This window comes from Pinus tabuliformis, chromosome 5_1 (genome assembly GCF_031772625.1).
Source record: "Pinus tabuliformis cultivar Carrire ecotype Pingquan chromosome 5_1, CPIR1, whole genome shotgun sequence".
Classification (NCBI taxonomy): domain Eukaryota; kingdom Viridiplantae; phylum Streptophyta; class Pinopsida; order Pinales; family Pinaceae; genus Pinus; species Pinus tabuliformis.
This window is the reverse complement of record NC_142305.1, coordinates 103,301,898-103,315,610: the sequence shown is the minus strand read 5'-3', so window position 1 is coordinate 103,315,610 and position 13,713 is coordinate 103,301,898.

The following is a 13,713-nucleotide window of genomic DNA, read 5'->3' as shown; positions in this document are numbered from 1 at the left end:
CCAGCAGGGTGATCTTAGGCTCCAAGAACTCATGGATGAAAGAGTTCAGTTTAGGGAGAAAAGCGCCATGGCGGAAGCAGAAGTCAAAAAGCTTAAGGAAGGAATAAAGAAGGACTTTCTTAGTAAAAATACCATGGTGATAAAGCAGGATGAGCTCGATTACATTAATCGACTTGGGGACTACCACCGAGATTTTATTAGTTTGAGGCATTGGATGGGACTGTATGTTATTAAAGAAATCACAGATGGTGGCATGGTGCAGTTGGTGAAGTTAAATGGTGAACTCTTCCCAGGAAAAGTAAACGGTGGTCAGTTGAAATCGTATACAGGTCGCCCGGCCATCTGACTAGCCATAGGAAGCATAGTCTTAGTGCTCCAAGCAGTTGAAAGGAGGTGCGGGACTATAAACTACTCTACCTGAGAGCTACATGATGACAGGACTACACGCAGTAGCAAGGTGTCACAGGGTCTGCGACAGCGCAAGGGTAGTTGCGCTATCATGCGGGTTGGCTGGAAAGTGACCATTATAGTCACTATTCACGATGTGATGCTTGGTTTGAGACCAAATGGAGTAGGTGGCAGGCATTTAAGGCAAAATTTATGGGCTAGATTTGGGAAAATCTGCTGCCAAGGGAGCATTAATGGACTGGATTTTGGGGGAATGGTTGAATTCGAATTCAAAAGGCATTATAAATTGCAAAGGGCTACCCAACAAACAACACTTGGCCATTTAAGAATTGAGATATTGCATGCCCAAAGATTTATGAACCTAGATTTGTTTGATCTTTTGAAGTCAAAGGCATTGTTTGAGCACTTACCTAAGCCATTGAGAGATTTGTGGAACAGCAATATGGCAGCATCTGAAGAAGCCATGGATATCAGAGAGATGACTGCTGAAGAGGTCGCATAGGCCATGACGATAGGAGATGCCCCAGAAAGCACTGGGATAGTCACAGAAATCCCTAAATTGCCGCACACACTGAGACCCAAGAAAGACAAGAAGCCTATGGTACCGGTGCGATGTCCCCTACAAACCCGCTGAGAACTAAACTGACCATGGAGGAAAATGGGAAGGCGACTAATTTAGAAGCTGATGAGGAGGAAGGAGACCTTGAAGACATCCATATATAAGAGGAGGAAGACGAAGAAATGGAGATAGAAACCTAGGGTGTAAGCCCTCTGACCAGGCTTCCCATGTATGTTCCTTTGCGGAAGCGGAAAGCAAGGGTGACCAAGGACCTAGATGAGTGCAAGAGCTCTCTGTAGACTCTATTGCTCCCTGGTGACATCATTTTTGAAGGAGCGCACTTAGGATGGGTGCCGGTTCTAAACTTTGAAGACTGGGATCTCATAGACCACAAGAAATTCCCACATTTGGCAACTGCACATTTAATGCTACTGAAGAAAAACATAGCGGCGGGAGTCATAGAGTTGTAGCCACACAAGTGGTTGCAAGGAGTAGAGAAAGCAGGGCTGTTAAGCCTACTTTGGGTACCGCATTACCATCGCGCCCCAGTACCCTTTTTAGTCATCAGGTAGCTGCACTGCCTAGTGCATGATGGGTGTTTGTAGTTGGAGCAGCCCATCCCCATCACGAACCACCTAAATCACAGAATTACTGGGCTCCCTTGCAAAGGAGAGGATCCAGAAAACATATACAAGGGTAAAATTGATGATTTGGCCATCGCGGAGGCCATGAAAAAAAAATTCAAGCTAGAGAAGAAAATGAGAGGGTACATGGTCTCTAGTATCAACAATAATAATGGTCAGATTCGCAACGTAGATAATAGAGGGAAAGGTTATGCGGAAGTGTCGCGCAGATGAAGTGCCCATGTCTGTGGTTTCACTTACCGCGTAGTGCATAGAGGGGGTCTAATTTAATTGGGTAGATTACTTGTGCAGGGATTTTGTAGAAAATTGTCGCGAGGCACAGGAACAGGGGAATACTTTCCACTATGCATGGCTTCTGCTATCCATAGTGTTGGTGGCTTGGGAATTGCCTATGGATAGCCAGTTCCCCATAATTGCATAGGATATTTAGGAGGTAGTGAAGTACACTTCGTTGTGGGCAACTAAGGATGCGTAGAGGATTAGAGACAACAAAATATTCTGGGTATTCATGGAGATGAACATCAAAATGGGGATTAACGCAAGCCGCGGTTATCATCCATTGTCTATAATAGTCTGTAGAGCTTTTCGAAGTTCAAGGTGGACTTCCATCATGTGTATATCAAGGCACACAAGGACCCCATGAATAAATGGAATGAGCTCCCTTACCTGGCCACGGATGATGTCATATTCATCGTGCTTGAGTCGTGGCCACTGGAGTGGCGCGCTCCAACCGGCTCCACGGTGGAAGCAGAGAAGTCTGCTACACAGAAGGAGAAGGATGAGGCAAAACTGTGGATGGCACACTTGGCAAAGAAGAGAAGGAACGAAGCAACAGTAGAAAATATGTGGGAGGCACGAGACGCTGCTAAGGCAACAAAAGAATAACAAAAGGCAGTAGAGAAGGAATACAAGGGCGAGAAGTCACCTTCGTCAGAACAGGAGAGAGAAATAGAGGAAGGTGGTGCGGACCCATAGACAATGTCCACATAGCTGAAGCGACAATGCCTGAGAGAGTAGGTGGGGCCATGGAACAAGTCAAAAGCCTCCAAGACTTCTTTCGACCCAATCACCCTCACTGAGGGAGATCTCCATGACATAGGGGAAACAGTGCATGACATCACCACAAAGGCCCTCCAGCAATTCACAGAGGAAAATTTGATGGTGTTGGGGGCCCTCTAGGCATAGATATAGGAGTTACAGGTGCATACTCCTCAGGCTGTTACTTTGTCAAACAGCCTCACAGTAGGCACGACCGCAGCTAAAGAAATGTTGCATGCTCACATGACCAACACTATAGTGCTACCAGAGGGAGTACTACTTATGGAAAATGAGGTCGACAGGCTTATGGTTAGTGCGTTGAAGGGAGTTGGGATAAACATGGTTACGCTCCCTCGAGAGACGCTCTATGTCCTGCAGGATGCAGTGACTGTAGAATTGCGGGCAAAGGAGGGTTGTGCACTCAAGGTGATGAGCAAGAAATAGATTAATATTGAACAATTGAGCCTGCAGTGTGTTGAGCTCGTGACGTAGAACAAGAATCTAGTGTAGGTGATCGAGGAAGCCTGCCAGATGGTCCCTAAGTTAGCCATCCCAGTATAGGAGACAATGGAGGCACGCATCCTGAGACTAGCAGTAGGGGTGCACAAGGTGAAAGAAGAAATGGCTAAGGTTCAGCTAGAGCTGAACCTTCAGATAGCTAAGTTGCAATTGAAAGCACAGCCTTCAACTCCGCTTGAGGTGAAGGAATAGCACGCTAGCGCCATTTCAACAAGAATAGTAGAGATCAATGGTGCAGTGAAGGACTGTACAAAACTGTTTGAGGAGTCATTTAAGGTTCTCACTACTCTGCAGGAGGACCCAAACATACAGTGTTTAGAAACAGAGGTGTGCGAGCTGCAACAACAATATGATGAAATAAAAGGGACTGCGTAGACTGTGGCCCTTACATAGAGGATCACGCAAATGTAGTAGGCAAAAGTGCTCAAGGAGCAGGTAGATGTTGCACGACATAAGGAAGTTATCTTGAAGGTGCGCATACAACCATGGATCAATGAGGCCTTCGTCATTACATCCTTGATCAAAACAAATCTCGCGTAGATGTAGGGAATGCAGGAACAAGTACAGGGCAGTAGTTCATCTACAACAGTCTCTGAACTGCACATCTAGGAAGTGTAGCAGGTAGCTGCTTAGTGCATTGTTGATCTTGCAATGGTCTAGGTAGAGTTGGGTGGTCTTCGTGCGAAGATCTCCACATCGATAGAATGACTTGAGGGCGAATCACCATGTTTGTGATGGGGACCTGTTGGGCACAAGATCCCCCAAGGAAATTTTTGGGGCTTAAAGCCTAGTTTTTGGTCAAAAGATGTCAATATGATGTAAAGAATCTGCATTTTGTGGGTGCGAAGCACGAAGTTGTAAATGAGTCATAGGGTTGTCTGCCCTAAATTTTGTAATGTAATGTCGTCTTGAGAGATCTACCCATGGTCTGCAGACCATGGGATTGTATAAATAGAGTGAGGCTCTAAGTAGTTAAGGGGGGATCTAAGGATGAAGAATTGAGTCTTATCTGAAGTGTAAAGTCGAGTGTTTGGGTCGTAGAGTAGGATAAGGCTATGCAGTTGAGTGCATAGAGGCCTAGTAGTCAACAACTAAGTGCATGGACCCCTGCAGCTGAGTGCGCAAGGTGAGTCGAGTCTGTAAGCGTTGAAGTATTAATAAAGAAAAGTTTTCATATCAATTATGTGTATTTATTTCCTGTTTTATGCAGTGAGTATATTAGGTATAAATTTAATTTATGTTGTTTATATGGTATGCGAACATATATGATTTTTTTGATTAAGTGAATGTGAAATAAAGTATTTGTTGATGCAAAGTTAACCAACATTTATAAGAAGATAAATAAGATACGCAGTGTAACTTAGGGAAATAGCACAGATCGCTACCCTAGTAACGTGAAATCATCTCAACTCCTAGTTAGGGTTGCACGAAAGACGATCCTAAGAGATCGCAAAGGTATCACAGGTCAGAACAGTGTGTGAAGTGACCTGCGAAAAGGTAGGCACAATTGTACTTAACCAACACCTCAGACATCTCAAGGGTTCGGAAACTTGGTTCTAGAAACCCCCCATACTGCTTCAAGTGAGACTTCAGTCCGCGCTCCGTGCGCCATTTCTGAAAGGGCCAGTAGTGTAAGGATTTGTTTGGCTAATTAACTTCGAACCTGGGTGAGGCCCCAACAAGCTGACAAGTGTAATTTCTGATCCATGGATCCCGACTGGAAAATCTTAGAAAAAACTATCGCCTTTGTCGTGGCTAGTTTTTGTAACATGAGGAAAAGACCGTAAAGCTTGCAGAAGTCATAAATTTAATAGATCTAGGGTTAAAAAGCTAGGAAACATTAAGAGACTTGAAAGAAAAAAACCCTAAGTTGAAAAACAAAGGTCACCCAGGTTTCTAGATCTAAAGTATTAAGAAAATGGAGTTTCCTATTTGGTGATTGGCAACAATCAGAAAATCCCCAGCGAAGTCGCCAATTTTGTTGTAGTGTTTTCTTATAAAAGATGTATGAAAAGAACCCACTTAAGATTGTGGATGAAAAACAATCTCAACAATATAAATGGTTGCTAAACATTGTAGATTTGCAGCAACTGATAAAATCAAAATCTGCCACAATTCTGATCTATGCCACAATCATAGTTAAACAACAAAAGGAAATAGTAATAACTCCAATCGTCTAATGGAAACCAGATATACAAAGAATAGTTTTATTATAGAACCTGTGAAGGGAACAAATATATGTTACCAGTCCCCCTATATGGGATGGGTTCTTGGCTATCCTCAAACATCGTCAGCTTGTGTAGAGTCTCTCTTCTGTATAATGTATAAACCCAACAAAAGTATGGTGTGCAACAATGAAAATATTCAGAGTTACAACAATGAAAATAATCAAAAGTGAATAATGAATGGAAAACTTTTTTATTTATAACAAAATATTGAGTTATCCTCGAATAATGAGCAATAATAAAATATTATTAACCCCATGCTTGGAATAACCACTTGGAATATTTCATTATATTTGATTAGTATGGAAAAAGTATTTGAACTTTTATTTAGAAATAATAATAAATAAATGATTTATTTATCATCTCAAGGAATTGGTTAAGGAATAATAAATAAATAAGGATTTATTTAATTATTCCTAAGAGATTTAGTCAAATTTGACAAAGAATAATAATTAGTTAGTGATCTTAGAGAAAAAATAAGATAATTAATGATTTTTTGTTAATTTTTCATGATTGGGTCAAATATGACAAGGAATAATAATTGAATAGTTGTTTAACTAATTATTTCTAAAAGAAAATCAAATAAATAGTGATTTATTTAATTATTCTTCATGGGTTTAACTATAAATTACTTAACAAAGGTGGTTTATTAAGTAATTTCTCATAGTGAAAGCAATTTTACGATGGTAAAATTGGCTTTACATGGTGTAATTCAATCCATCTAGTAAATTAGGCTAGATGATCAATTTTTTGGTGATAACAGCCCGCCGACTTGTGAAAGTGTAAAAAATGGTATGGTTTTAAGGGACTGATCCCTTGAAAAGTACTTCTATGCAAAGTAGATCCCTAGAAAGTGTCTATGTCTCAATGTTAGTGACATCTAAACACATTTACCAACTTTGAGAGGTTTCGTAGGTAGGAAACAATGTATGTAGAGCATCTAGGTTGGTGGGCCTTGTAGTATTTGAGAAAGAGTGAGCAGATCACAGAGTATTTTCTTACTTTACTACTTGCAGAATAGCTACAATTTTTTTAAAGTAATTTCTAATTATGATTCATACGTCTTTTCAAGTAAATTATATTCATTTTCATAATTTTAAGGGGTTTCATGGATCCAAAAAGAGAGAATGAACAAATAGAACATGAGGTTACTAATGGCGACATTGCCATTGAGGCTCTAAAACATCTTGTGAGTTCCCTTGGGGCTGAGTGAGGAGTGCAAGATTCTTGCAATAGTTCTGGATGACTGCAATGTTGGCCTTCTGAGCATCTAAGCCTCTGATCCAGGTGGATGTTGGTGGCCACCCACCTATCCCATTTGGACCCCCGCAAATGTCTCTTTCAGCATTTTCAGTTTCCTAAATTGTAGCACAATTTACTATTTTTAGCAGTTTTTCGGGTCCTGAACTTCCGGAGCCGTTTTGAGGCCCTAAACGATGTTTTTTTGGGAATCTGGGGCAACATGGGTCCATAGACCCATGTTGCCTCCCAAAGTGGTAGTACTCGGATAGATCTTTCTAACGAGCTATCGTACGCGTCAAACGGAGATCGTATGCCAAAGTTACGACCCCGGGAAATTGATGTACCAATTTACCCAAACGAGGCCCACAATTTGGCGTTTCATCTTCTAGGGTTAGGTTTTGGAATGTGAAGGGTTTTCCATTGTTTCTCAACAATAAATAGGCCTTCGAGCCTCATTGTAACACAGTTCGGAACAGTTCAGAGGCATGTAGCCACCACATCTCTTCTCAGAGATAAGCTACCATCGCCCTAGCTGGTTTCTTTCCATTTCTGTTTGTAAGCATATTTCAGTATTTTACAGTAATGAAATGAAGTATTATTTCCGCTGCATCTTTGTGTTTATGGTTATCTCTGTATTTTATTGCGTTCCTGTTTAAATCCGGATCAGTGGTATCAGAGCGGTCTGCTTTTTCTCTGTTTTTCTTTGCATGTCCCCAACGAGGTCGGGATATAAGGAGTTAGGGCTTGAACTGGTTGAACCTTTGCAAGACCAGCCTCGCAAATCCAGATGGCCTCCTATGGCGGATGAGAAGAAAGACGAGGGGGCAGGAGATCCTATCAAAATCTTGCTCGAAGAAGCCCTCGAGCGACAACGGAATGCGATGATGGACAGTTTTGCCCAAATCCTTCTGCGGCTACCCAGAGGCAATGCATCGTCTTCCAACAGCGACTCTAGAAACACCACGCCGTTTAAGGTACAAGTTAATTTTGAAATCCCCATCTTCGAGGGTCAAATAGACGCAGATGCCGTAGATAAATGGTTAAATCTGCTAGATGGGTATTTTTTTGTTCATGAATTTTCAAGTCGGGAAAAGATTGTTTTTGCTCTTCTCAAAGCAACCCCCCACGTCAAGGACTGGTGGGAAACCTACTGCGAGCAGAAGGATGAAAGTACAAGCTCACTATTTTCAGCCTCACCCACTTGGAATGACTTCCGGGATGCCATCAAGGAGCAGTACTACCCTGTCGGAAGCTATGAGGACAAATACATCAAATGGACCACACTGCGGCAGGGACGAGACCAAGATGTGCCGGAGTTCACAAACATTTTTCATACCCTTCGCACACAGTTGGGTATCAAAGATACTGAGCGGCATCTGGTACTCAAATATCGCGGCTTCCTACATAGATACATCCAGGAAGAGATGGGGTTCTTGAACATCTCCTCACTCGGCACAGCATACCGATACACTGTCAAAATCGAGCAAAAGTTCAAACAGAAGAAGCGAGACTTTGGATCTGCAAATCCGAAGCCCAAAGGACAAAGCCAAGGCGGGGTGACCCAAGACAACCCGTCGAAGCCACAAGAAAAGAACAACACCACGAAGCTGAAGAAGGACACAGGAAAGTGGTGTGAGTTCCACAAGAGTCCCACTCATAACACAAGTGAGTGTCGGACCAAGCAGTCGTTGGTGGCCGAGTTGAAAGCTTCCGAATCAGATGCATGTTCTGAACCTGAGCCAGAACCTGACAAGGGGAATGGCAAAGGGAAGCAGATCATTGATGCAGATCCCAGCGCCACTATTGCCACTGCCACGATCCAGAAGAATGAACCTGCAGATCCAAAAGAGGGGGAGCGTCTTTTCCACTCACAGATGTGGGTGAAGGGTTCGCCGCTGCAATTCATTGTCGACAGTGGCAGCCAAAAGAACCTCATTTCAGCAGAGGTCGTGAAGCGGTTGGGCCTACCGACTACACCGCACCCACAGCCGTATAGTATTTGGTGGCTTCACGAAGGACGAGATCTGAAAGTTCGCCAGCAGTGCTGCCTTCCCTACAGCATCAAACCCTTCACAGACGAGGTATTGTGTGATGTTACACCTCTGGATGTTTGTGATGTATTATTAGGCCAGCCATACTTGTGGAGGCGACATGTTGTGCATGAGTCAAGGCCTCGTGCTGTCATTATTTCTTTAAATAATTCATTATACAGGATACCAAAGGTAGCCCCACCTACTGCCACATCTTTGATCACTGCTAAGAAAGGCAGCAAGCTCATCTCCCAGACCATGAAATTTATTTGTATGGTTCACTCCCAAAGTAAGGGGAAGATCGTTGCTACATCCATGACCCCTGCAAAGGGTTCCTCCATGCAGCAGCAGCAGCAAAGGGATACAGTCATGACAAGACACAGGAACAACTTCTCCTCACCCACAGGGGTACCACACAAGTTTCAGGTGGGCGACAAAGTCTGGTTACATCTGCAGAGAGAACGCCTTACCAAAACCCATCAGAAACTCAGGCGACTCCGACATGGTCCTTACACCAGTACCAAGGCTACGGGCAACAATGCTTTGAAGCACAACATTCCTCCATTCCTTGGCTTGCACCGAGTGTTCAATGTGGACTGTCGTCGACCATGCTTCCCACCATTTTTGGACACATCAGAGATTGCAGAACAGCTCACCAGAGACCCAGATCAGCAGAAGCTTCCTCATCTCAGGGGTGAACTCAACGCAATGGGGACCATTGCTTCCTAAGGGGGGAGGAATGATCTAGGTGGATGTTGGTGGCCACCCACCTATCCCATTTCGACCCCCGCAAATTTCTCTTTCAGCATTTTCAATTTCCTAAATTGTAGCACAGTTTACTATTTTTAGCAGTTTTTCGGGTCCTGAACTTCCGAAGCCGTTTTGAGGCCCTAAACAATGTTTTTTTGGGAATCTGGGGCGACATTGGTCCATGGACCCATGTTGCCTCCCAAAGTGGTAGTACTCGGATAGATCTTTCCAACGAGCTATCGTACGCGTCAAACGGAGATCGTATGCCAAAGTTACGACCCCGGGAAATTGATGTACCAATTTACCCAAACGAGGCCCACAATTTGGCGTTTCATCTTCTAGGGTTAGGTTTTGGAATGTGAAGGGTTTTCCATTGTTTCTCAACAATAAATAGGCCTTCGAGCCTCATTGTAACACAGTTCGGAACAGTTCAGAGGCATGTAGCCGCCACATCTCTTCTCAGAGATAAGCTACCATCGCCCTAGCTGGTTTCTTTCCATTTCTGTTTGTAAGCATATTTCAGTATTTTACAGTAATGAAATGAAGTATTATTTCCGCTGCATCTTTGTGGTTATGGTTATCTCTGTATTTTATTGCATTCCTGTTTAAATCCGGATCAGCCTCTTACTTAGGCTTTCTTCTACTTCTCCTTTACTATGATAAATGGCCTCCCGAACTCATCAAATACCAATGTCATCCATGCAAATAGTAATAGAATGCAACATAGAGATTAAAGACTAAACATACAAGCGTGGCTGCAAAAAAACAATGGATTTGAATCAGAAACCTGACATGCGTGTACTCTCTATGTGGAAGACTAAATGTGGGGTGAAAATGCATTGAAGTTACAAATGGAACATACCTTGGCGTCATCAATACACTGAAGATTTGATGGTGGGGTTCAATACTGAGTCTACTACTCGTAAAACCCTCATTCACAACTCTATGCAATCTCATTTTGGCTCCTACCTTTTAAAAATGAAAAAATCCTCCTTACTCCTGGAGTGTAAATGAATTAATGTTTAGCTTTTTCAAAACTTCTTAAATTTCCCCTCACCCAAAAACGATAGATACAATTTTAGTTGTATTTGAGAAACTAACTACTCTTACATATTTTTTTGGTTTATGTTCAAAAACATTTATCACATAGTGGTATTTATCATAATAACAATAATTATCTAATTTTAAGGTTAGGGTTTATATGCAATGATTTTGTTGTTAAAGTTTACTAGTCATAATTTGAGATCTCTAAAAGGAAACAAGTGCTTTTAACTTGGTTGTACTGAAAGCATTTATGGATTCTTGGATATTCGGTGGGTGCAATCAAAAGAGAGTATATAATACGTGGATTTAATAGTTAAAAACAAGTGTTAGTTTCTTAAAATTCATACGACAAATTTGGAAGGGGTAGGGTGTGTATCCTTCTCTAGGCTAAATAATTTCAAATTGTTTTTTGAATGGGGTTGTAAGACCATTTGTTTTCATCTTGAGAAAATGGAGTCATCTTCTAGTCACTTGCATATTTTAGGTTTTCATAAGAAAAATAGTTTCTTTTCCTTAATATGTGAACATTTCATTTTAAGCAGTGCGATAATATAGTTTCAACAAGGCATTAACAAATGGAATAAGCATGCACATTTGGGATGCTAGTGTTATGTTATACTTGAGGTAAGAGTGCATGTCTAGGAAGACTGTAACAAGGGTTGAAGAGGTGGAATATTAGTGAAACAAACTTAATACATTTGATGAGTTACATGAAGGAAACTTGGCACTGGTACTAAGTGAACATTCCTTGATCAATTTTTGTTACAGGTCTATTTGGGCACATCACTCCCAACATTCAGATTAGTATAATTAGGGCTCATCAAACCCTAATTCAGTTGTTACATTCCCTAGACAAGTCATCACATTGAATGTGTCCATCCATGAAAGTTTCCTAGCCTAAAACCTTGTTGAAATGCCTCCTTGGGACACCAATGCAGCCTTGGTTAGGGGTAACTATGTTGCAATGTAGGTAGGCCCATTCAGTCTTGCACTTCAGTGCACTTAGGTCCACTTACACCTACACTGGGCAAGAATGAGCAAAATTTTCATAGGGTTCTCAGAATATTCCTTGATTTTGGATCATTTTAGAAGGATCCTAGCTCTTATCCCATATTATGAACTTGAATTTGGATAGGCTATGGATCAATTAACCTCCTATCCTCTCATCCCTTGCTCCATGGAAACTAACTCCAATTTTGGAAATCCATTCAATGCCCCATTTATGACAAAACCACCTCCATTTCCCTATATATTGATCACTCATCATAGTGATGAGGGGGCTATAATTTGAAGATTGTAAGGAAATACTATTGGTTTGAGATTTGAGTTCATGTCAAGTAATGTTATGTTGCTGGATTGGTGTGCTTTTGGTGTGACAGGGGTTGGACTAAAGCTGGAGGAGTGACACGGGATTGAACCACATTGGATGAAACTCTTCCTTCTACATTAATAAATTTGTTTATTCCTTTTCTCATATTCTTGTTCATATCTATGACAATTATGTGTTTCAATGTTGTCGATTCTATTAGTTTATAGTAGATAGATCATGTATGCTTTGATCGTTGTCGTTTCTGTTTCTGTTGACACAGGTACCAATTGAGTGGATTCCGTTCAAGTGGAAGCGACAGGAGCAATTCAAAGTGGATCAAGGAAGTGAAAGACTACAAGTAAGTTCCTTCATCTCATCTATCTACTATAGCAAAAGGTTAAACTACTTTATTTCTGTTGTTCTAAGTATAGCTACCCACTTAGGGAAAATGTGTTTATCCATAGATACAAATTCCATATAACAAATTGGAAACCATACTGGGGAAGAACCATCATTCCTGGTAGTTTACCCTCATCATGTTACATCCTATTATACTTTGCTTGACTTCATTAATCTTATTTCAGTCATTGTGAAGTATTTTTGGTCAAAAAAATGTGATTAAATGTCAATGGGCTCTCTGGCACCAACGCAGTGTTGGTCTTAACATAGTGCACTGCAGAGCACACTTGGCTTAGAGACAGTGCACTAAACTGCACTGTCTCCCACTCTGTGCTGCACTGATCCTCCTCAAACCAAGAAACCCAACTTTGGCTTGGTTTTTTCCAAATTTGCTTCTGATGTTGTTTGCTGAAAGATCAATGTTTTCTATGGTTCTAAAATCAGTTTGCATTTCTTCTCCTAGACTTACTTTGGCCTTGATTGTTTAATTTTTCTTATTTGATTTCTTTATCATTATCAATTCATTTTCAAAGTTAGCTTACATCGATTAGTCTTTTTGAAAAAGAACTGTTGTAAAGTCTTCATTTCCTTGAAAAAGAAATTGTCGTAAAGTCTTCGTTTCTTATGAAAAAATTGATTGATTGTTCGTGCATTTAGTTTCCTTATGTTCATCTAAACATTAAAAGATTGAAAAGAAAAACATGCATTATGCATTTAAAATTTTGTGTGTGCTTATAGGAGTAGTATAGGGAAAGTTGCATTAGATGTGCTCTATGCTCTTTGTTTAAAGATTTTAATTGCTCTATCCCTTTTAGTTATGTTTTTCATTGTTCAAATCAAATGAAAAGAATGTTTCTCAACATAGTTTCATTCTATGAGTTTCAAAAACATCACACAATGAACCTGAAAGACAAACTTTTAAACAAGATCAACTAAAATTTATCTCAATTAACCTAATGGACCATTATAACTTAACACAATACATTTAGAGGTCTAGGCTAGAGAAGTGTTCAGGTGTCATTAAAAATAGCAGTTGTCACTAATTGTCTATGATACATTCCGAGTGTGATACCTCATTCTACGTAAGTATGGCGTAGCTCATCCACGTACTTTCGGGTATATAGGGCGGTTTTATAGTACAAGAAGTATAAAGGAATACTCTCACTACACGGTTTCCCATTAGCAGCGTTAACATGAATTGGGCCTCCACGTAATTTTGGGTATATATGGGAGGACTAAATTAGGTTGCTATCCATCCATAGGTAACTGAGTCGGCCACCTTGTATATTGTGATACACTAAAAACAACATTCGAGGAGATTTATTGCATGTATGTTAAGTCCTTGGTTTACTGAGGCTGTATATTGCATTTTACAGTTACTTGGTAATCCTTTTGCCTAGATTATCCCTCTTTTGCTTTGTTATGTTATTTTGATTAAAATAAAATTAATTGACTATAGATAACATCCTCCACATCACTCCTTAGTTGGTCTAAGGTTGATACATATGGCAACAACTCCAGAGTTCACCAATCAAGGAATTCCTTT